The sequence below is a fragment of the Heptranchias perlo genome, chromosome 16, assembly GCF_035084215.1.
Source record: "Heptranchias perlo isolate sHepPer1 chromosome 16, sHepPer1.hap1, whole genome shotgun sequence".
Classification (NCBI taxonomy): domain Eukaryota; kingdom Metazoa; phylum Chordata; class Chondrichthyes; order Hexanchiformes; family Hexanchidae; genus Heptranchias; species Heptranchias perlo.
This window is the reverse complement of record NC_090340.1, coordinates 29,113,232-29,136,561: the sequence shown is the minus strand read 5'-3', so window position 1 is coordinate 29,136,561 and position 23,330 is coordinate 29,113,232. Positions and strand designations below refer to the sequence as shown.

At 39.9% G+C, this 23,330-nt stretch overlaps 1 long non-coding RNA gene across 2 annotated transcripts in view; it reads right to left on the bottom strand.

The window, feature by feature from the left end:
• Positions 1-23,330, bottom strand: part of LOC137333310 (uncharacterized) — a 79,143-nt gene that overhangs the window by 55,193 nt on the left and 620 nt on the right. Inside the window, exons 2-3 of one of the 2 annotated variants that reach the window (XR_010965849.1) lie at positions 19,886-19,948; positions 17,685-17,757 (exon numbers count right to left, since the gene is read on the bottom strand). This is a non-coding gene — a long non-coding RNA (uncharacterized lncRNA). Of the gene's footprint in view, positions 1-17,684; positions 17,758-19,885; positions 20,067-23,330 lie in introns of those variants that run through there. The other variant, XR_010965848.1, reaches the window with a different exon arrangement.

Here is a 23,330-nt window from a genome sequence, read left to right as displayed (position 1 = left end):
ATAAGTGGCAAGTAACATTCGCGCCAGATAAGTGCCAGGCAATGACCATCTCCAACAAGAGAGAGTCTAACCACCTCCCCTTGACATTCAACGGCATTACCATCGCCGAATCCCCCACCATCAACATCCTGGGGGTCACCATTGACCAGAAACTGAACTGGACCAGCCATATAAATACCGTGGCTACGAGAGCAGGTCAGAGGCTGAGTATTCTGCGGAGAGTGACTCACCTCCTGACTCCCCAAAGCCTTTCCACCATCTACAAGGCACAAGTCAGGAGTGTGATGGAATACTCTCCACTTGCCTGGATGAGTGCAGCTCCAACAACACTCAAGAAGCTCGACACCATCCAAGATAAAGCAGCCCGCTTGATTGGCACCCCATCCACCACCCTAAACATTCACTCCCTTCACCACCGGCGCACTGTGGCTGCAGTGTGCACCATCCACAGGATGCACTGCAGCAACTCGCCAAGGCTTCTTCGACAGCACCTCCCAAACCCGCGACCTCTACCACCTAGAAGGACAAGGGCAGCAGGCGCATGGGAACAACACCACCTGCACGTTCCCCTCCAAGTCACACACCATCCCGACTTGGAAATATATCGCCGTTCCTTCATTGTCGCTGGGTCAAAATCCTGGAACTCCCTTCCTAACAGCACTGTGGGAGAACCGTCACCACACGGACTGCAGCGGTTCAAGAAGGTGGCTCACCACCACCTTCTCGAGGGCAATTAGGGATGGGCAATAAATGCCGGCCTTGCCAGCGACGCCCACATCCCGTGAACGAATAAAAAAAAAACTAGAGTTGAGATGACAGCCAGCGAGGTTGATGGCCTGTAGGCCAAAGGCTCAGAAATGTTGATGGGAGGCAAAGAGTATGGTCTCAGTTTTGATGAAATTCAGCTAAACAAAATTTTGTCTCATTTTAGATTCAATATCAGACAGGTAAATTGAGAGAATGGCAACAATTTTGGGTTAGCCTTGGTTCAGTAGTATCACTCTCACCTCTGAGTCAGAAGGTCATGGGTTCAAGTCCTATTCCAGAAACTTGAGCACAAAATCTAGGCAGTTACTTCAGTGTAGTACTGAGGGAGTGCTGCGCTGTCAGAGGTGCTGTCTTTCAGATGAGATATTAAATCGGGTCCTCGTCTGCCCTCTCAGGTGGACGTAAAAGATCCCATGGCACTCTTTGAAGAAGAGCAGGGGAGATGCCATGGTCAATATTTATCCCTCAACCAACATTAACTGGTCATTTATCTCATTACTGTTTGAGGGACCTTGCTGTGTACAAAGTGGCTGCCATGTTTCCCTACATTACAATGGAGGAGGCAGCAAGGTTGAGTTTGGTAGCATCAGCATTCATATGGAAGCTGACCCTATGCTTCCAGGTAATGTTGCCAAGAGGAGATATGTTGATGGTGAAGAGGAGGGGGCCAAGGATAGACCCCGGGGTACATTAGAGATAACAACGCAAGCAATGGAGGTGAAGCCATTGCAAGTAATACAGTGCCTGCACTGAGTCAGATAAGAGTGGATCCAGGAGAGATCAATGTCCTTGAAGGTATACTGCACAGGAGACAAATTAAGTGGTCAATAGTGTTGAAGGCAGCAGAGGACAAGGAGCATTAAGAGAGATAGGAAGCCATGGTCACAAGTGTACAGGATATTGTTTGTGAATTTGACTAGTACAGTCTCTGTACAGTGAGCAGCACAAAAGCCAGATTAGAGGGATGCAAATCAGTGAGAAAGGTGGGAGCAATGTTATAAGGCAATATTGCATTTCAGGACTTTAGACAGGGATGAAAGGTTCGAGATAGGGCAGTATTTGGAAAGAGTGGAGGCGTTTCGGGTGGTTTTCTTGAGGATAGTGATAATGGCATCTTTGAAAGAGGTGGGTACGGTGCTGGACGAGAAAGAAGGGCTGATGATATTGGCAAGCATGAGGTGAGGAGGTGATATTTGGGTGGTTGGGAGTTGGAGTGGGAGGGAGTCAAGGAAGTAAGTAGTAGATTTTATTGATAAATGAGCTGAAGGAAAATGGAGGCAAAATTGCAGATAATGGGAAAGGTGAGGGAACGATTAGGCAAAGGGCAAATAAGGGAATGGAGGTTGCCAGGGGCAGTCAGAGATAGCAGAGGCCACCATGTAGATCATCTTAATTTGAACACAAGAAAAAAATCCATGAGTTCATCACATTTTGAGTTCACAGTTGGTGGGGGAGGGTAGTTCCATGAAGTGGCAGTGGCAAAAAGGAGTTTGGAGTTGTTCTGCTCTCCAGGATGATCTTGAAGTAATAAGCAGTTTTGGCCAAGTAGAAGGAGCAGCTGGACAACTTGAGGTGATCCAGCTGAAATCATAAACCTACTTTGTTTTGCTGTAGCTCTATCCACAAATGATAATTATTCATCTACCACTGATCTTAGCAGTTGGAAACGAATAGCAAAATGTACATTGATGATAGTGTGCACACATGTGACTGTACTTTTAAAAAGCAGATCAAATTAGGCTGTAATTGGGCAACAGTTGGGCATTTTAAAATTGATTCAGAATCATGGTTTGCATTCTGAATTCTATTTGACTCTTGTAGGTCACACAGCAGAAGAGACATTATACAGGATAGGATGTATGCTCATGAGAAGTAGGGAGTCTGCTTGGTAGGTCTGAAAGAATGTAACTCTCCTGTCTCTTTGACACCCTATGAAAGACCTGACAGGGTTCTCTATGCCATTGTATTTGGCACTGTTGTTGCATTCAGGCTGATTCATTTGTTGTCCTGTGTTGGCAAATAAAGTGGGTCTACTTCTGGACAATTGTTGAATGCAAGTAATGGCCTCCCATTGGAAACCATGAATGAAGGAGACATTGAACTAAACTTTCACACAAAAGTTTTGTTACTTGGAACATGAAAAGAAACAAACGCACCATTACAAAAACAATTAACATCACTTGAAATCCAGGATGTTTACAGACAACGTTAAGCTTGCATAAGAGTTATCCATGCACATGATGAAAAAAATCATATAATAAAGTAACAGCTCCCTTCAAATCATGTTACAGTACAATTTAAAAAAAAACTTTTAAAGGACTTCCTGCTTCCCCGACAACCTAATATTACTCTAAGACTTCTCTGCTCTGGTTAGGAGTGATATGAAAAGGAAGCTCTGGTTTACCCCTGGCATCAGTAAAATCAACCTGCCTGCTCGATGAACTAATACTCTGGCCTATGGACTCAGCATGCTCTCTCGTGCCTTTTTCACACTTCTCACTGATCATAGCAGCTTCCTACATGTCTAATTTACAGATCCAGAAACTCCTCTTCAAAGGAATCTGATGTCTGAATGTTTGTGAGTGGGACACATGGAGGAGGAAAAGTTGTTCTTCATCTAGTGCTTTGCAAGGATCTGATTATCCAATATGTTGATACTCATGTTTCATGTAGTTGAAAGTTGTGCCTTTACTTTGATGATTTATAATGCCCATGTGCTATTTGTAAGTATTTTAGTGAGATGTATGTCTTGCACCACTGATGGATGGATTAGTGCACTCTTACCGAAATCCCTTTTTGCTCCATTGTGCTGTGGCCACACACCAAAATGCAGCATGAAATTTTATAACTACGATACAAATAGTGATAACAGATTTCTGCTCACAGCTTTTGTCAGCCATTACATAATAACTGCATGGACTAAACATGACTAAGTAGCACAGATGATGCAAAATGGAAAACAGTGGGATGTGCAGTTTGTTTTACAAGGCCTCACAAACTTCTCTCCCGAGTGACAAGGTCACATGTGTGTTATAAATGCCCTGGGAAAAACCGGAATGCCATGTCCCCCGAGAACAGGTCTTACTTGAATATTGTTCCGACAATGTACCGAAATGACATGCAGTTACCGAATAAACTTAGCAACTTATTGAGTGAAGTTATTAATGCGCCTGGTTTTTGTGTTTCCTCAATTAATCTTCTAAATTGTTGGAATTAAATTTGTGGTTTATTTTACTAGCAGTCATGCTATTGGTGAAAATTATAATGAGTAAAATATGAAGGGGGAGAAATTCCGCAGGGTTCTCCTATGTAACTTTGGCAGAAGAATGGTGGAAGCCTCCAAGAATCGATATAAATAGCCATTTTTAGCCATTTCCACCAAAGTTATGGCAGTAGATTAGAAGACCCCCGCCCTCCCCATGGAAATTCCAAGAGGTAGCTTTATTGAGCGTGAAGTGTGGAAAGAAATGAAAACCTTTCATTACTTCAAAACCTGAAAATACTGATTTAAAAATTGTATATAAAATATACACTTATCATTGTGATACTGATTTCAGTAATACGTTATTTTTTAGTTCAGCAAAACAATTGAGAGATTCTTTATTTTTGATTGACAGGTGTCAGACCATCAGTTCTTTTGGGTTTTGATTGGTAGGTTCTGTCCAGATGCAAAACTATTGTCACACACCTGGAATTGTGTCAATCAACTGACAATTGGCTGAGGTTACTTCATGCGGGCTACTAATGTGTTTTACACCAATAACAACAACAACTTGCATTTATATAGCACCTTTAATGTCCCAAAATGTCCCAAGACACTTCACAGGAGCGTTATCAAACAAAATTTGACACCGAACCACATAAAGAGATATTAGGACAGGTGACCAAAAGCTCGGTCAAAGCGGTAGGTTTTAAGGAGCGTCTTAAAGGAGGAGAGAGAGGTAGAGAGACAGTGAGGTTAAGGGAGGGATTTCCAGAGCTTAGGGCCTAGGCAGCTGAAGGCACGGTCGGCAATGGTGGAGCGATTAAAATTGGGGATGCGCAAGAGGCAAGAATTGGAAGAGTGCAGAGATCTCTGAGGGTTGTAGGGCTGGAGGAGGTTACAGAGAAAGGGAGGGGCGAGGCCATGGAGGAATTTGGAAACAAGGATGAGAATTTTAAAATCGAGGCATTCCCGGACCAGGAGCCAATGTAGGTCAGCGAGCACAGGGTTGATGGGTGAACGGGACTTGCTGCGAGTTAGGATACGATCTCAAGTTTATAGAGGGTGGAGGAAGTTGTTATGATAGTAAAAGTTATAGGAGCGGAATTTCCACAGGGGTTCTCCCAATTTCCAGCCGTAACTTTGGAGGAAGATCGGCAGAAACCCTGTGGAAATGGCGTGAATGGTTGTTTACGCTGTTTTGCCGAGGTTTCTGCCAAACTTCCACCAAAGTTATGACAAGAGATCAGGAGAATCCCTATGGAAATTCTACCCTTATAATGTTTTAAAGAAAGTATTAAAAACGTTTATCAATCATTTGTATTACTACCTTTGTAATAATTACAGATTAAAGATGAATTTATCCTTTATATTAAGGAGGCTGCAAGAAGTCCATTCATGCAGAAATATTCTATTTGACTAAAAATGCACCATAATGACTTATTAAATTCAATGCAATATCCAATGGAAAGCTCCAGGAACTTTTAAAGGAGACAGTGTGCCATGTTAGATGACACTGATAATATAAATTGCATTTGTATTTGCCATTTTGGATGCTACCACTTCTGCAGACACCTTCATGCTACTGGAGGTAATCACTTCTGATTTTAAAGTTCAATGTGAATTGGTGACTGGAAATCAGAAAGTAATTCTCTCAAACACAGAAACAATAAAGGTTCTAATACTGAGGGCTGCATAAACAGCATTGCAATAACAAATACCCATGTGCTTTTCTTTTTTTTTGTGCTTTGAATATCACTAAAAACAGACAATTTAATGCATCATCCCTAGCCTTTTAGCAGTAAAATTACCCTTCAAAAATAACATGCTTCCAGTATACTATCAAGCAACGTAGTGTAGGAGTTCACAGGTTTTGGAGATAGAGAATGCGAAATATACTATTATTCTATGATACAATATGACAATGAGATCTGCAATCTACACCCTAAACAAAGTGCAGTAACAGACATTTAAGTTTCTGGTTTTAGTTGTTTAAGTTGCTACAGTAAAGAAAAGTGTTTAAGAAAGTAATGAATTGAAAACTGTCAGGAAAATGTTCTATTCATGTTGCAAAATGAATATGTAACCTGACGCACGATTAAATGAAGGTGGAGGAACAATAGATTTCCTCACTCGCTTGTAATATCATACATCACCAGACTTACTGGCAGTGGCCCAGTGGCAGGGATCCACAACAAGCCCAATTTTAGTGAGGCTCCTTAAATGGATGTTAGGATGTCTGTATATATTATTTATGTGTTTGTAGACCAGATCTGGTTAGCAGGATATCCATTTAAGTAGATGCCTAGAATTATTTCAAACTTAGTTGTGATTGGATAGGCTGGGGTTGTTTTCTTTGGAACAGAGGAGGCTGAGGGGAGATCTAATTGAAGTGTATAAAATTATGAGGGGCCTAGATAGAGTGGATAGGGAGGACCTATTTCCCTCAGCAGAGAGATCAAAAACCTGGGGGCATAGATTTAAAATGATTGGTAGAAGGATTAGAGGGGAGTTGAGGAGAATTTTTTTCACCCAGGGGGTGGTGGGGGTCTGGAACTCACTGCCTGAAAGGGTGGTGAAGGCAGAAACCCTGATCACATTTAAAAATTGGATTTGCACTTGAAGTGCTGCAATCTACACTAAGGATCAAGAGCTGGAAAGTGGGATTAGGCTGGATGACTCTTTTTCGGCCGCACAGTCTCGATGGGCCGATTGGCCTCCTTCTGTGCCATAAATTTCTATGATTCTATACTAGGTTCATTGCTTTTTTTGTAGTGACTATTATCATCGAGATGATTTGATTAGATTTTGCTGAATATGCATTTTTTTAATATGGCATTGTAAAATGGATTCTCCTTTACTGTTTTCTTTCAAGTTGGGGCTGTTGCATCACTGAATGCACATTATAATTAAGTAACCAAGTCACACTTAAAAGAACTGCTGAACTCAGCTGGTTAAGCCAATGAACAGCTGAGCCAAACAGAACAGGAGGCTCCATTTTTTATCCTTGGTCTACGATGATCTCAGCCAGGGCAGTGGTAAGGGCATGATAGTTGGCCGTAATACGTCTGAGTTAGAGAGCAGAGAAAATTCAGTCAGGGTTCCAGCTGCTGATTGCTATCGAGGTAACCCTGCTGGAGTTGTACGTGTGTGGACGCCAAGTAAGAGCAGGATTGGGTTTGCTGTGATGCCCAGTGAGGTCAAATAGCTGCCAAAACGCAATGTCTGGGCTTACATATGAAGAATGAACATGCATCTCAGTGTTGGTGAAAGCATACCCTTAGCAAAGAGTTAACTAACACCTTCAGGAGGGGAGAGGGAGAGTAGAGATAACTGGGCTGCAGGTCGAGGGAAAAAAGAATTGCTTAAAGTAGAAAACATCTGGAGAGAAAACAGGGAGTAGGACAGATAAGCCAATGATGGTACTGTTTATAACAGAATTGTCAAGAAGGAGCATCATTCACAGATATCACTAACTGATAGGAATTCCCAGGTTGCTTTACTGCAACATAGAAGTTTAAGCAGTACTGACTTGCCACTAGATATCACTGATGCCCTTATAAAGATTTGTAAACAATTTTACAACACCAAGTTATAGTCCAACGATTTTATTTTTAATCCCACAAGCTTTCGGGGGCTTTCCCCTTCCTCAGGCGGTGTGGAAGTGACGGCCTGAGGAAGGGGAAAGCCCCCGAAAGCTTGTGGGATTAAAAATAAAATCGTTGGACTATAACTTGGTGTTGTAAAATTGTTTACAATTGTTAACCCCAGTCCATCACCGGCATCTCCACATCATGGCTTATAAAGATTTGTAGAGGCAACTGCTGGTACTTAAAGGGAACTGATTCCCTTGATTATTTTTTGAACTTTTATCAATTCAGATATCTATAGTTCTCCACTCTGTAGCTTTGCCAATGTATGGCATTTGTGAACTTCAATGGATGAATTCCAACTACACTTTGCTGCTGGGCCACCGATAGTCCATCTAGCAATGTACAATATACAAATGAATGTTTACGTCTTATTCATACATCAAGTTGGGTTCAGATTTATTAACAGAAATGGAACATCATCTTGATAAGTTTTCATTTCCTTGCTATCTCAAACATCACTCTTAGGCCGATTTTAACTCACAGCCAGAAGATTGGGGGGAGAGAGCGGACGCCTATCCTGCGCAGCAGCAGATGACAATCCCACACGGGAGTGTGATTCAGAGGCCCGGCAGATTTTAACCACTGGCCCTCATTTGACTGCCGCTGATTAGCTGTTTCCAATGGAAAACAGCAGCTGGCCGGCAGAGGCAGACTAAGATCGGGACTGAAGGTGTTGTTGGGCTTAATAAGACAACTGTCCCTTTAAGAAGTATGAGGGGTTAGAGGAAGGAAACCTAGGGTGCAGGGTATACGATTCATTATGAAAGCAGGCTACTGGCCGTGAAAGGGAGTCTTCTGTTTTTGTTTGAAAGACAGCAAAATTGATGATTTTATAAAGAGACAGAATAGATTCATTAATTTTGATCCACAGCAAAAAGCATCTGGATTGTGAAATTCAATGCAAATCTTGGCCCAACTGTTCAGCCTCATCTTTTGGGGTTGTTCCATAAGCAGTTAATATGAGCAATTTTGTATGTACTGCTCAACCATCCTTAATATAGAGAAGCAACTGCCTCTTCATGATAAGGGTAATTTTCTGTTAAGTGTTTCGTTTTCCAGTCCATATCCCTCTTCTCACCACTGCAAATGCTAATCTGTTAATTGCTCATCTATCTTCTAGTCTAGACGGTGTACACATCGTATTGAGAGCTCCTGTAACCAGTCCTAAACCAGCAATATAAATTCAGTTTTGTTTTGCAGTACACTTCTTAAAGATATTTTTTAAAACTGTGAGAAATCAGCAATATAATAGCACACTGCAACAGAAAAATTTATCTGCTCCAAAAGGCATCCGGTGCAGATATCTGTGATACATTTTTCTCACTGATGGCATCCATGTGACACTAGTGCTAATGATAATCTGATTACTTGCCTATCAGTAATAGTAAATGAATAACACTGCCAAACCTGCAATTTCCCCAATTGCTAATCACCAACAGTAGAGCTGCTGCTGTGTTTTCTTAGTACAGGTGGCTTTTGAGAAGCTGGCACTGCTGACTTTGCCACCTATTTCCCACTTTTCTGATCTGTGTTACAAGTGGAGAAAAGGCCAATGGGAAGTCTGTCTTACTCCAAAAGTAATGCCCTTCAGTTAATGTAGCCATACTTATGTCCTGGGACCTGAATGGAGCAAAATCTAAAATACATACATACAATTCTTTAAGCATTGAGCATTCCTTTTTTTCCCCAACTTTCTCCCCTTATCTTCAGAAGGTGCTGATTCATGGTGGTCCAATGATCCAATGTGCCCGTAGGTAATTTCCAATACAAGTCACCGGAGCCCCGATTTTAACTGGGGTTGGGAATCGGGCCGGCAGGAACCAAGGCAGGCAGCAAAACCTCCCTGATCTTGGCAGCGTGAGGCCTGGGCAATTTTAACCTCCAAGCCTCATTTGCATGACCCCGGTAAGTTGCCCGCCCGAACCCAGCGGGAAGTGAAATGTTGGGGAGCAGGAGGCCGACCATAAGAACGGAGCCTGGCACTCGGGTAAGTCATGGGGAAGGAGTTTCGGAGGGGCATTGTAACTGAGGGGAGATGGGGGGGAAGCCCAAGGCAAGGGAAGCCTAAACTTTCCTCGTGGGTCCCAGAGAAGCACTCCTGCTCTTCCTGACCCCACAAGAAAAGGAGAATTTTTTTGTTAAACTTACCTGTTTGGAACTCTTCTGGCCCTTACTATTCTTCCCTCCAGGTTCACCTGGGAGAAAAGCCACAACGGCTTTTCTGCTCAGGCAGACCTTGATGATGTCATCAGAACCCAAATCCGCAAATTTAAAGAAGGAACCCGCTGGATTCTGGCGGGTGTCCTCTCCTCCTGCTCAGAAGAACAGGTTAAAATACAAGACTGCGGAAGGGAGCGGGATGTCAGAGGGTAAATCTACCGGGCGATTTTAACTGACCCTCTGCCTGGTTTCCGCCAGGTTAAAATCGCCCATTGCATGTCAATTAAAAGCAAGAATCCTGTCTGATTTTTCCCTTCCTCGCTTGGGGCATTGAGTCCAACTGTCGTCCTGGCTGAGATCAATACACATATCAAGGATTGGGAATTTCATGGTCTGCATGGCTCAGTTGCACACTGGCAGTGCGCTCACCAAATGAGCCACCAAGGGAGCTAAATATATGAAATGGGTGGCATTACCTCTCACTACTCCCCAGCACTAAAAGTAAATGAGGATGGTTACCATCCCATGAAATGTCTGCTCAGCAAATGCATGAATTTTTTTAATGTAGTCTATAAAAGAGTGTTCAATTTTTCACCAGCAGTGAAAATTTTCTGGCCATGCATTATCACTTGCTACAGAGGGAATCACTCCCTCATAACAACAATTTGATTAGCACCTATTGGGTTACTGATGAAAGAGGGAATCAACTCACACCAATTACAGTCAATAATCTGTTATTTTGTGACATCAACACACTGGAAGATTTTGCCTCATTGGCTGTTCTTATTGGGTGTACACGACCATAAGAAAAGGATCATGCAGTAATATAGACTTGTTTATATCATCATTTGCCGGGCTGATAATTGCACAAAATTTGCTGTCACAACACAATATTTAACTAAAATTATCTGAGGATAACTTAATGTACCCGTGCTGTCAAAAGTGTCAGCTTTCCAGTAGCAACTGCCTGACATAAACGGTTAAGGAAATAGCACAATTACTGAAATATCCTAGAGGAATAGCATGCATTTTCATGAGTGTCTCTGCATGACAGTGAGTGCTGAAGCAGGCAGCCTTTCACTGCCAGTCGAGTTGGCAAAAAACAAGCTCTCTTCCCTGAAAGACAATTAGAATCAATTAAATGAATTAAATGGAGTTCTACATGGTTAAAACATGGGCAGAGGTTCAGAACATTGGTATTTAGAATTATAACAATCTTGTGGCTGGCAATATATAACATGATGCTGCAAGTCAAGTGCGCATGCTAATAAAACTGGACATAACTTTTCCTCAAAGCTGTGGCATGGTTCCTTTTGTCAGGGTGTTCAATATTTGTAAATCAGCCTGAATTGTCATGTGAATTTTTGACCAGAAAATATCGTACCAAACAGCCATAGTATATTGATTGCTATTTGCAGTTCAATGTGCAATATATTTTCTGTGAAAAAGAAACTAATAAAGAAAATAGCTATGTATAGATATCTTAGTCTGTCATTTTTATAAAAACTATTCAGATACTGCAAAACTTGAACACCACCTGAAAATAAAATCCTTAACGCCTGTTGGAAATCATCCATATGTGTTTGTGCTTGTTAAGACAATGTTAAAATTAGCCCAACCAATTGTATCTGTTTGTTTCTGAAATGTAGCCCGCAGCATAGCAATGCTGATCAAACTTTTAGTCACAATTATTGTACCATTACTAATCCTTTTACTTCTTACTGTGCCTTTGCATCTTTCAATTACAGATCTTACCACTGGAGAAGTGCCGGCAGTATAAATTGTAAATACTGCGTAAAGATTAAACATCAGCAGTCAGACTTGTTCATTTTTTGACTATCGGAAAACTATGTAGAATTGGCCAAATGGGCATCTTCAAATTCAAACAAATAAAATTCAGCTAAACTCAATTTTTTTATGATGACAACAGGTACGTGTTTTCACCTGAAAAAATCTATCATACTTAGCAATGTAAATCAGAAAGACTTTTTAAAAATCACTGAAATATACTCCTTAAAACTGCATCTTCAACTTCTCCATTCCAAAATTCCACATTCCTTGCCCTTTAGCGAGCTGATGTATTTCTTGTGCCATGAATTTTTCAAAGGCCTAAAATCTATCATGATGCAATTTTCTCCCCTCTTGATTTACTTTTAAAGGGTTAAACAGGCTATTTATTTGGCTGTCAAGTTTCCGCATCCCGGGTTTTCAAAACGTCTAGTCTAGTTTTGTTCAGTATCGACACTTGTCTGCATGGTCTGTTGTTGTTAGCATCGTGTAATATCCATGACAATCGTGTTGTGGCTTTCAGCGCTCTGTAGTGCTAAATCTAAGAGGCCATTTCTAGCCAGTAAAGGGCTTTATTTATGTGTATTTGAAAGAGTCTGGTGAAGGGCCCTCTTCTTAAAATCCTCTTCAGCAGGTCATCGTATTTTCAAAAGGCTTTAAATGAAGAGGCAGTGATCAGTACTTCCATCACGTTCTAATAGACTGACATGAGCATTTGGGTTTGAAAGGGGGGGAAAAAAAGTGACGCAGATTTGCCCTAAATTGGCCTGACGCACAAAGCAATGAGTGCAATTGACTGGCAAGCTAACCCCTCACACCCCTTCACTTCTAACCGCTGCTGCACAATAAGAAAGCCGTGGGAAGCTGCTTGGGAGCACAGCATATCCATTTTCATGGCCCATATGGAAATTTTGTTTTGTGTACAGAGAAAGTGTCTGATAACAGTGACCTTAACTGCCATATGTGTTCAGTGAATAGTAAACAGAGCAAAGCAGTCCGGCTCTCTGACCCTTAGCATATGGGCATCTATTCCGGAGGAGGGCTTTTCACAACACATCCGCTTTCACTGCCATCTTGCCTGGTGCCTGGGGGATTTCACTAGATTTGTTAATGAATTGCTCTATTGACTCATATCTGAGCTTGCCTCATTAGAGTTGAAGAACAAAATTTTTATCTATGTTTCCTTGAAGGAGACCAGAATGCCTCTCTTTGTCAGGAGGTGTTAAATCCTGAGAGCCGTCATCTGTGCTGAGCTGATTTATTTTGTCAGTTTAAGAATGTTCTCTGGTGTTCATTGATGCTGAAGCCCGGCCTCTTCAGATCAACCTTTTTTTTCACAAGTTTTTTTAAAAAAAGTTTTTAAAGCCAGTGTCTGGTTTACAAATAGCTGAACACGATATCACCCTGGCAATGGCTGTCTTCACTGTGCCAAGCGCAAGTGCATACAGCAAGTCTCCATAGCACATAACCACCTGTCATGAAATGCTTTTTATATGGTCACAACACAAGTACAACCTTGCACCATTCATCTTCCCCACTCCCTATCACTCAGGAACCATAGTACATTTTGGTTTGTTAGCTTTAATACACAGTGTTTGCAAACAGACTGTGGAAAAAAGTCTCCAGCTGCATGCCAAAAATCCAGGCACTGAAACTGTTGGCACGAGATCACTGAGTGAAAGGTTTGGAAACTCATTTAACTAAACGTGTATCAGAAATGTAAGATCCGTCCTGTTTTAATATGCTACTCACAGTGTAAAATAACAGACACCTGATGCTGTTTTACAAGGCTGCAACATATTTGAGGGGTTCACATGATGTCATAAACTGTGAGAATGAAGTGTGAGTGATTAATACAGACATTTGAAGCTTGAGACTTGTTCCAGTCTTGTAATGCGTTATCAGGGATCGCTTCATTTAATTAATATGTGCAATTATAATATTTATTTATGTGTTTAAAAGTTGTGCTAAATTGAGCTACATTGGTGTGCTATGGTAGTTAGCTTGCTGTGCTGTTGGTACTGTGCAGGTCAAGTCTCCCCACGTTTTCCGTATTGTATTTCTGTTTTCGTGGTTCAAGGTTACTCAGAGGAACTGTCAAGTTCTGAGATTCTCCACTTGACTGAGGGAGCTTTTACTTTATGGAACTGCACAAGTATACATTTTTTAAAAATAACGGTTTTCACCAGCATATTAGAATGATGAAAGCAAAAAGTGAATAAAAATTTTGATGAAAGCAGACTGGTTGAATTGTACCATGTGGCAATTATTATGATGTTATAAAGTTCATTTTTTTATATAATATAGAATAAAGTCTTGTACTAAGTAACATAAATGGAAGTAGAAAAGTGCTGATTATTATAAGTATGGAATAATCACTTGACAGATTAACCTGTGAGTGGAGAGGATCCAACTGACATACATTGGTGGCTCACTAGTTGGGTAGTTAAGGTATTCAATGCCTCTGCACTGCATTTTCTGTTAATGTCATTTAGGTTTCCTTCTTTCTTAAAGTGTTGACAAAAGTCAAAAATTTTGGACTTAAAACTAAAGGAAGAAAAAATTAATCATTTTTAGTCAGTGTGCTTGGATACGTGGAAATGGAGTGGACCCCTGATACAGTCAGGCATTCAGCAGCTACTGTGATGTACTGCTGGCTCAGGGACAGTGTTATTCAATGGATCACTGGTGAATTGTTCCTAGAGCACAGCTAATGCCAGTCTTGCGCCGGCTGCTAAGAGGTGCTTAAGAGTGACGGAGCATGACTTCTCCTCTGAAATGCCTTCTTTATCTTTGAGGTAAAAACATGCCCTGCACTTCGCTCTTGCCCAGATACTCTGCTGGCTATAATCTCTTTTTTTCCCTACATCGTGAATATCCTGACTGTTCTGGAGTAAGGTTTCATGTGTATGAACAACTTTCCAGTACCTCATTCAAATAGCCATTTTTCAAATGTGAGCCAAGGCAGTGAGTGTGGGCAGACTATTCAACTATAGGGACATCATAACCAAGCCTATCCCTCTCCTCACCCGAAAAGCACAACTGCACACTTCTTAGCAGTGTTGACTGAATATTGGTCAGTAGTGGGTATGTTTGGTTGATTATTTTTTCCTCCCTAGCCACGGACACATTGAGGCCCCATTGCCAGCCTGTTTATAATCAGGAAATCCGGCACGGACTAGGGCTGAATCCGGAAACTTCCTAGACAGTATGGTTCAACCCCACACTGAGTAGCGCATTTAACAATGGAGTCAGCAGATGAGCCAAAAATTAATGCTATTGGGCTCCTTTCAAAACAAAGCTGAGAAAATTGGAGATAAAAAACAAAAAATGAATATTAAACATAAATAACAACAGTGACTTTAAGGCAGTAATTCAATCTCACAATCTGTGATATCATCGGAACCACTCAATTCAATTACTGGCATGTAACTCACTGCCGGCCATCTATTACCCTTTATTAATATGTACAGCTTTCCATTTTGCTGTTCAGATTCATTCCTTTTGTTCTGCCACTAAGTTTTGCAGCTTAGATTTGGACCGTCTGCTGTTTCCACCATAGTTTATCATTCAGATCTGGATTATCTGTAGCCACGGCAGCTATTGTAAGTACTTGCAGTGGAATACCATCACATGGCAGGAAGAGAGGGAAAAGAAGAAATGTCTTCAACACATTACAAGACAATTTTATGTCTTGTATATACTGTATTGTAAATATAAAATTAGATGTGCTTCAGTTGTTCTTTAGCTCATGTAAATAGCCATCAGCAGCTCTCATTAGCCACGGCTTTTCATACTCTTGAAAGAACAGTGATGTTTTATCTCCATTACTGCTGTGAAGTCCCAGTTTTATTCCATACACTTAAGGTCAGCATTTCTGCATGTTACATAAAACTGAAGAGGCGCCTATAAAATTAGCTTTACCGATGATAATGTTTTGCATTTTTAATTTTAGAAATGTTAAACATCTCAGTCTCGGTGTCTTTCCTGTATGATGCATGGTAGCCATAATAAAAACAATGTATAACATTTGCAGAATTTCTATAATTATTTGTACTTAACTATTTATTCAAGAAATGGATGGAGGAAAAATAAGCAGTAGGACCCGTGGCTAAACATGTAGTATGAACAGCGGGTTAGATAGATGTCAAGACATCGCAATATCAGTTGGTAATATTGAGTACCACTCAAATAAGATCCATTTTCATGCATGGAATTGCTCCTGAAGAATTTCTGTTACTATTTCAACATAGCAGAAAATTTGACAACTTTAAAAATTTGTACTTCTATGTGATATCTTCATCTGTGCTACACAAAAGTACATTTAGAATTTTGGATTATACTACAGTGAATTAAACACAACTAGCTACTTCTAATATATATTCTTTATCCAACACGCTGTTTATGTATATTCACAATGGTACAGAGTAAACAGGGCCCTGGAGTGCTCCTTTGATCACATTTGCTGTATAATGGTGTTCTCACTCACATGGCATCTCTACTCTTCCTCTACACTTATGTGAGTGGATATAAAGTTACTGTTAATCTGCTGTGGTGTAAATGCTGCAGAATTCAGACTGGTTCCTGGTATGGGAAGACCAAAGTAACAGGCTACCATGGAGACACCGAAATGGAAACCTTGCAAATCCGTACCCACATGCCAGATTGTTCCAATTTCAGATGACTGATCTTTGGTTAGGGCAGTTCTATTTTTGTCTTTCTTTCTCAATTTTCCTCTTTTTAAAAAAAAAACAGAGCTACATATGTCTTGTATTTTATTATCATGGATTTCACAATCATTATTATAACTAACAGCAGTAACACAATTTGTGAACAGGCTTTGTGATGATCCCTGGGGAAATATGCTGGATGTAAAATGCGGATAAAGATCACTTTGACGCCTGCATTGTAAAAAGAAAAGATGTGCAAATTTGTTTCCTGAAATTTTGCCAGCACTAGCTGAGCCCAGTGTCTCTGAAAAGTGGTTGATGCTGATTATATTTTACAGGTTAAAGTTCAGTTGTATTTTCCTTATAAACTTTGTGGCATTAACATCAGTTTCAGGTTTCTATGCAGTGTCTATGACGTAAATAAAACACTAACAGTGAAAAAAATCTGGGTGGTTTCTCCTCCCTTGGGGGCTACTGCAATCTCAATGGGAGGATGCATAAGGAAAGACCTAGTAATCTCCGCCCAAAGGCAAACAGACTCTGTACAAAATTGGTGGAAGCCGATGGGTGTTCACACCAGATATTTCACAGAATTTTTATGTGACAAGACAACGATTGTTATTTTTCCCTTTCACTTTTTTTTATTTTACCATCTGTGAGACTCCTGACTTCCAGTTGACCTTGAACCTGTGTTTTTATAGTGGTCATTTCATTCATGCAACTAGCCTACTGCAGTTTATTCTGCATGACCTTTTCTGCTTGCTCCCTCTTGAGCTTTCAGGGCATTGAAAACTTGGCAGAAAAAAACTTTAGTCTGATGCACAGCAGAGCTGTAAATAACAATAGCAAGGTCTGGCTAATTAAGGGAAAATTAGTTCTGCTTACAGGGGAGGCTACATCCTTGAAAAAGCTGCTATGCTTCAAGAGACTGGGCAAATCAACATCTTAATGAACAGTCATCTATGCTGTATTAGCCTATCTCAGCCAATCTGAAGTGCACCACTAAAATTTGTGAAACAAATTAGGAAAACATTCGATCACAAATATTTAGCTGTAGTATAAGCAATTATCTGATGATGCTCAGACTGCTTGCTCTTTCTGTCCCTTCCTTCCCCCTCGGGGTCCCTGTCTTTGTTAGCTTGCCATGTTGATGTTTCTCAGCTAGTTTTAACTGGTTTTCAATTTATCCCCTGCTTCCACGTCAAATCCTTGGTCTCGCTCACTTTCATTTTAAGCATCTCTGCTAATAAGGGCAGCAGAGATGTTTTGTTTTTCTGTCAATGCAATTTTGTTATACTTTACTACTTTCAAGCCTAGACAGTCCCTGTTTAGCACTTCAAATATGTGTTAAATTGAGATTATGGAAATGGCAGACCTCACTGGTCTGGGAGGAAAGTGTTTCATAAAGAAACAAGGGTATTAAAAGAGTTGCCAGTCACTTACTGTATGTGTTGATCAGCAGCTGAATGATGTGTCGGTGGCCATGAAGGGCTGCTATGTGCAACGGTGTATAGCCCTAGGATTTGAACAGAAGACAACAAATTGTAAAGTAGCAAATGCAAATTGCACAATTAGTTGACTACAGAAGTGGAATGGTAATATGCAAAGACAAAAGCATTGTATCAAAAGTCTTACACGTGCTACAATTTAAGCTAAATACGTTTTAGTATACATTTTAGAATAAATACTAAAAATAATATGAAAAATTGTGAAATTTCACTTTGGGAAAAGATCTGTTTTTACTGATTTTTACCAAAAGAGGGAACACTAAAGTTTTCGGCCACTTGTGCATTTCAAATATTATTGAGTCAATCAAGATGTAACATTGAGCCAATCAGGACTATTTGCAAAGGGAATGGGTCAAGGTTGACTAAAAAATAAATATGGATGGATGCTGAGAGAAAAATGTAAATTACAAATACTATCAAGGTCAACTGTAAGAACAAATCTACACAATGTTCACTGCCGTGTTTCTAATTTAATGTACAATTCTAATGAATAAAATTTCTGAAAATGCTGAGAAAAACCCTCAGTAAACAATTAGATCAACAACCACTGCCTTTTCAACTCCAGATAGATGCATACCCAATCTAAGAATGATTCAGATTTATGCACAGAATTCCAGTGTATTAAATCATGTCCCATTCACTCTAAATATATTGAATATCTAATTCAAGCATAAATCTTAAAGACAAAAATCCTGCTGCAAGCATCAAATTCTTCTCAAATGCTTAGCACATCAAATCCAGTTGATGTGCCAAATTCACTGCCAAATTAAAAGTCATACGACTTTTTGGAGAAAATATGCATCTTTTCCCCAAGAATTTATTGTTTTTGTTTAGATCAAATTACTGAATTAATGATTCAGTGGGCTATGATACAAAGATTTAAACATTGGATGGTTTTAGCTGAAGCTTACAGAAATCCTGTCTAACTGTAACAACTTGGCAAATATGTTATAGGATAATCAAAATTCAGCCATATTCCATCAAATCCCTGTATTACATCATGGGAGTTGTTGTTTTCGTATCTTCACACTCTTCCCCTTGGAGAACAATGTGAAGTAGTGGAAGGTTTCGCAGACTAATTAACAGTTTGACAGGCCGTGACATGAACACTCCTTCCATTGCCGTAACCATCTTTTTATACCAGCTGATAGGGTGATTAGTCCTATGCAGTGAGAGGGTTTTATGGGCTGCCACAACCCATATGATGATGGGAGTGGGGGGGCATCCACACCCACTGGATGTAACTATCCCGCTGGATGTCAACCTAGAATTCAAAGCTGGAGCTCTAGTCTCCCGTGGCCAGGACTGCCTGGAGCGCGGTTCAAATCCTGCACCTTCCGACCCGGAGACGGGAATGCTACCACTCGTTCCATCATGGGTGGTCTAGCAGTACAAGCCAACTTGCAGGAGCTGCCACTGGTTTTGAGAAACAGAACTCTGAATTTCAAAGGTATTGTGACTAATCTGTGTTAGTATTTTTCACAAAAAAAAATATTTCCTCCCAGACAATCCTGGAAGTATATAAAGTGGGGTAATGCAAATATGGATTTTGAAAAATAATACAGGAAGCTTTTCAACATTCTGTAACTTTAGTCTTTTGCCTTATTTATGATCGGTGAGAAAAGAAATAGTTTCAGCATACGTTTTGGTCTGTACCTGATCTGTTATATGTGTTGTTAAAAATTTAAAACATTTACAGTCAATGGCCAGGGTAATAAAAAAAAGTATTTACAAAGATATTAGAAAATAGAGATAAATCTGTTTAATGCAGTAAGATTTAGTGAGCTACATCACCCAGGTATCATGTTCTCTAAGCACATCTGATTCTTAGTAGCCTATTGAGATGTCTTGGTGTGAAGATTGTTGGTAAGTATGCTTATTAATTATTGGTATCCCATTAGGATGGAGACAGTAAGTTTTTGTGACTTATTTTGGCAGTGATGGTAAGTATCTATCCAATCCCTAGTTGTCAACCAAGGTGGAGAGAGTCGTGGTGGTACTCGGGCAGGGATGAAAAGTATCTTTCCTTAGTAGACTATCACAGTGGGAAAATTCTTGCAGGTGCGAATGTGTCTTCTCCCTGGTTACCTAATGAGGAAAAATGCACCAATGTTCCATAATGGGAAGCTTACTTACCAAGTTAGGTTACTGGCATTGCTTTTTGGGTTTGATAGTGCAAGAATCTGAACTTTCAGGCCTCTGAAGATGAACCAAAACCAAGTGGTCATCTAACTATGCATAAATAATTTGTACAGCTCCCAAATAATTAATGTAGTGTAACTATTCTAAAATAGCTAGGTAATGGATATCACTTTAAAGGAGTTGTCCATTTAGCAGACTCAACCAACATCATCTGATTACCATTCTATATATATTCTGATTCCAATAAAGAGTACTGAATCTCTGTCGCTCAATAGCCAGTAAAATAAATGTTACAATGTATACTCCAATTCATAAGCTCCAGTAACATATGTATTAATGATGCATAATCATTTGTCGTAAATATACCAAAAACAATGGCTGGGAATTTCCTGGAAGGTTTCGGCGTAACTGTGATGTCCCTCTTTTTTTCTGAGGAAATTTGCACGTAACAGATTTATGCCGGTTTTACGCTTAAACATTGATCGTTTTTGCCGCTTCTCAGAGACGTCTGCTGAAAACCTCTGCTGTTCATTTACATAGCTCCGCCCCATTCAAAAGACCATCTCATGCGAGTTTCCTGGATTTACACGAATAGTGCGCTGGAAATTTATGCCCAAAAATTTAAGTGCAGCACAGTCTGAATTCACTTGATATCGGTGTACCTGAGATTTCTGTAGTTTGATAGCGATTTTCCAAGCACTTATTTACAATTTTTCTTACTGAGACGTGCACAAAACTTAACCAAGGTGGTATCAGTCTCAGTGCACCCCCCCCTCCCCCAACGATCAGAAGGACTAAGCAGTTGGATTGACCTCCCAATGGACATATCCCTGATCTGCATAATAATGGAGGAGGAAGAGGAGCAGCAGAGGCAAGAGGCTCTGAGAGTGAGGTGTCATGGCAGAAGACAGCAGCCCACTTGCTATTACTCAATTAGTGGCTCTGCATTTGCACTTGTTTTACACCGGTTTTTACGTTCCAGCATAGGCAAATGAACTCTGCAGGAAATTTCAGTGTAAATTCCTGTCGGCAAGATCGGTGCAGAAACCAGCATAAATCTTGATGTCATTTCTGCGTAAATGAAATCCAGGAAGTTTGGGGCCAATGTTGTTATTATTCTACTTTGGTTTGATATTTCACCAGTGAAAATAAAATGATTATTAACATATGAAAATGCCAACTACTGTATGCGGTGCTCTGGTGACATAATGAGAAAAAGAATCAGCCAACAGTGGTATAAATTTTAATGTCACACTGTCCCTAGGAACTACTGATTCAGTAGTCCCACAACCATAATTCAATATATTTATATATTTTAAAAATACTCATTTTATATCACCTTTATTAATATGTCCATAAAAACAGGATGTCACACCTGTACAACTTGATGTATTTCATTTGTGAGAAAGACTTCATAATTTGCTTAGGCCTGTACATCTTCTAAGCTTCTGAAATAAACTTAATAATTGGCTGATACTGGCCTGGGGTCCTATGTTACTGCTGAAATAGCTTTGAGAGATTTTATATTACTTCTGCGAAAAATTCTAAATTCTAAGGGGAAATTGTTCTTCATTAGCCTAAAATGTACATCTTAAATTTAAAAGTCACTTGAATACCTGATATATATTAAGTTTGAGAGTTGTCTCATTATCCCAATAAGAGGAATTTGGAGCTCGGTGACAGGCAGAGTCATGTACATGGTGTAATATATAAAGGCCACAGACTCTTCAACCTTTTCCACCTTTTTTTTTTGCTATGTGTAAATTTAATGAAGCAGAGAAAGGTCAAAGATTTTAAACAAAGGAAAAGGTGGCATTTAAAGAGGAAGTTCTTTATAAAACATGATCAATATTTGTTAAACAGTCCAGCTAAGCAGAATCAACTGTCACATACACTAAACCCAGCCTGACTATGAAGTAAACATCCTTTGATTTATTCTTAGAAAGTGAACTGACAAGTTACTTCAAGCTGAGCACCGACAGTGAGTAGAATGAATGCAAGACACTAATCAGGGAACAGCCTTCAAAAGATAAATGATGTAATCGCTATAGCATTGCTGTAACTTTTGAGTTTCTTGTCATGACAGCTGTAGGCCTTAATGTTGCATGGCAGCTATGCCGAAACCAGCCCCTGCTGTCAGCACAGCTATCATCTTTCATGGGTCATCTATTATCTACAGAATCTGTCATTATCTTAGGCCTTTTCAAATAGTTTCATCCAAAAAAAGAACTGTGGCATTTATTTTATACTGGAAGCATTTTGGTAAAGGAGGTGAGTGTGAATCGGAGGTGGGTTCTGTGTTTGTGAATGCAGCTCTGGAGGATATAACTGGTACTTTGTTTATTTGGACAGATGCACAGAGGCATCTCTGAACTTCTGCCAGTGATCAAAGGAACTGATGATGTAGAACAGATTCATGGGCTACGTCCTATCAGCCTCCAGTTTACCCACCATCCATCATCCAAAGACTGAGTCCTATCTGAATGATGATCACACCTCAAACACTAAAAATTAATTACTGCTCCAGTTGAGCCAGGTGTCTTGCCTCCAGATATGAAGGCGATCTTATCCAAGTAAAGAACTCACTGAAATCTAAAAAGTCACAAAGAGTGGTGGAACTAAATTTAGAGGAATGATGTGTCAAGTTAATTTGTAGACTTACAAGACTGTCAAGTGCTAAACATGTCTGTGGGAGTGAAAAACGTCATTAAGGGAGAAAGAAAAAAGTTTAGCCAAGACAATAGTTTAGAATGTATATAGAAAGAGCTGAACCTTAAGGAGGTTAGCCTAGCTTTTCCCACAACAATTAGATCTTAAAAGGCAAATCATTTTATTAAAGAGTGAAAATTTAAAAATATATAAATTAAAACTATTATTTTTTTTTTAAATTGACTTTTCATGAAAGCAACCTATGATGTGCTATTTCCTATATCCCTGGGAGTTGTAACTGCAAGCAGGTTATATGCTTGTTTGGTTTTTTAAAGACTTACTGATCTCTACAGCTGTTAAGTCTTTTTGACAGCAGTGATGTTTGGGACAGCATCTGTATTTGTGAACAGGTGATTGTGAGTTAGTTTCTATGACAGAAGGGATGATTGCAACACAATTGAGCCAGTATATGTGTACAGGCAGGAGCATGAATGGTGCAGTGCAGTCCTGTATAAAAGGGACATGCGCCATGCAATTGGTTTTCCTGCATCCCTGCAGAGGGGATACTTTCAATGTTTTACAAATTAATAAACTGTGATGGTATGGATTATAGATAGGCATGGGTTATTTGGAGGAAAATAAAGTCGACCTGAAAGGATGAACTGACCTTTAAAAGCTTATGAAATTACCCGACTATAATTTGATTTCATTCTGTATTTAACACATAATTTTAGGAATTTTAAATTCAGTCTCAAATTTATCTTGCTACAGATTTGATTTTTGTATTAGC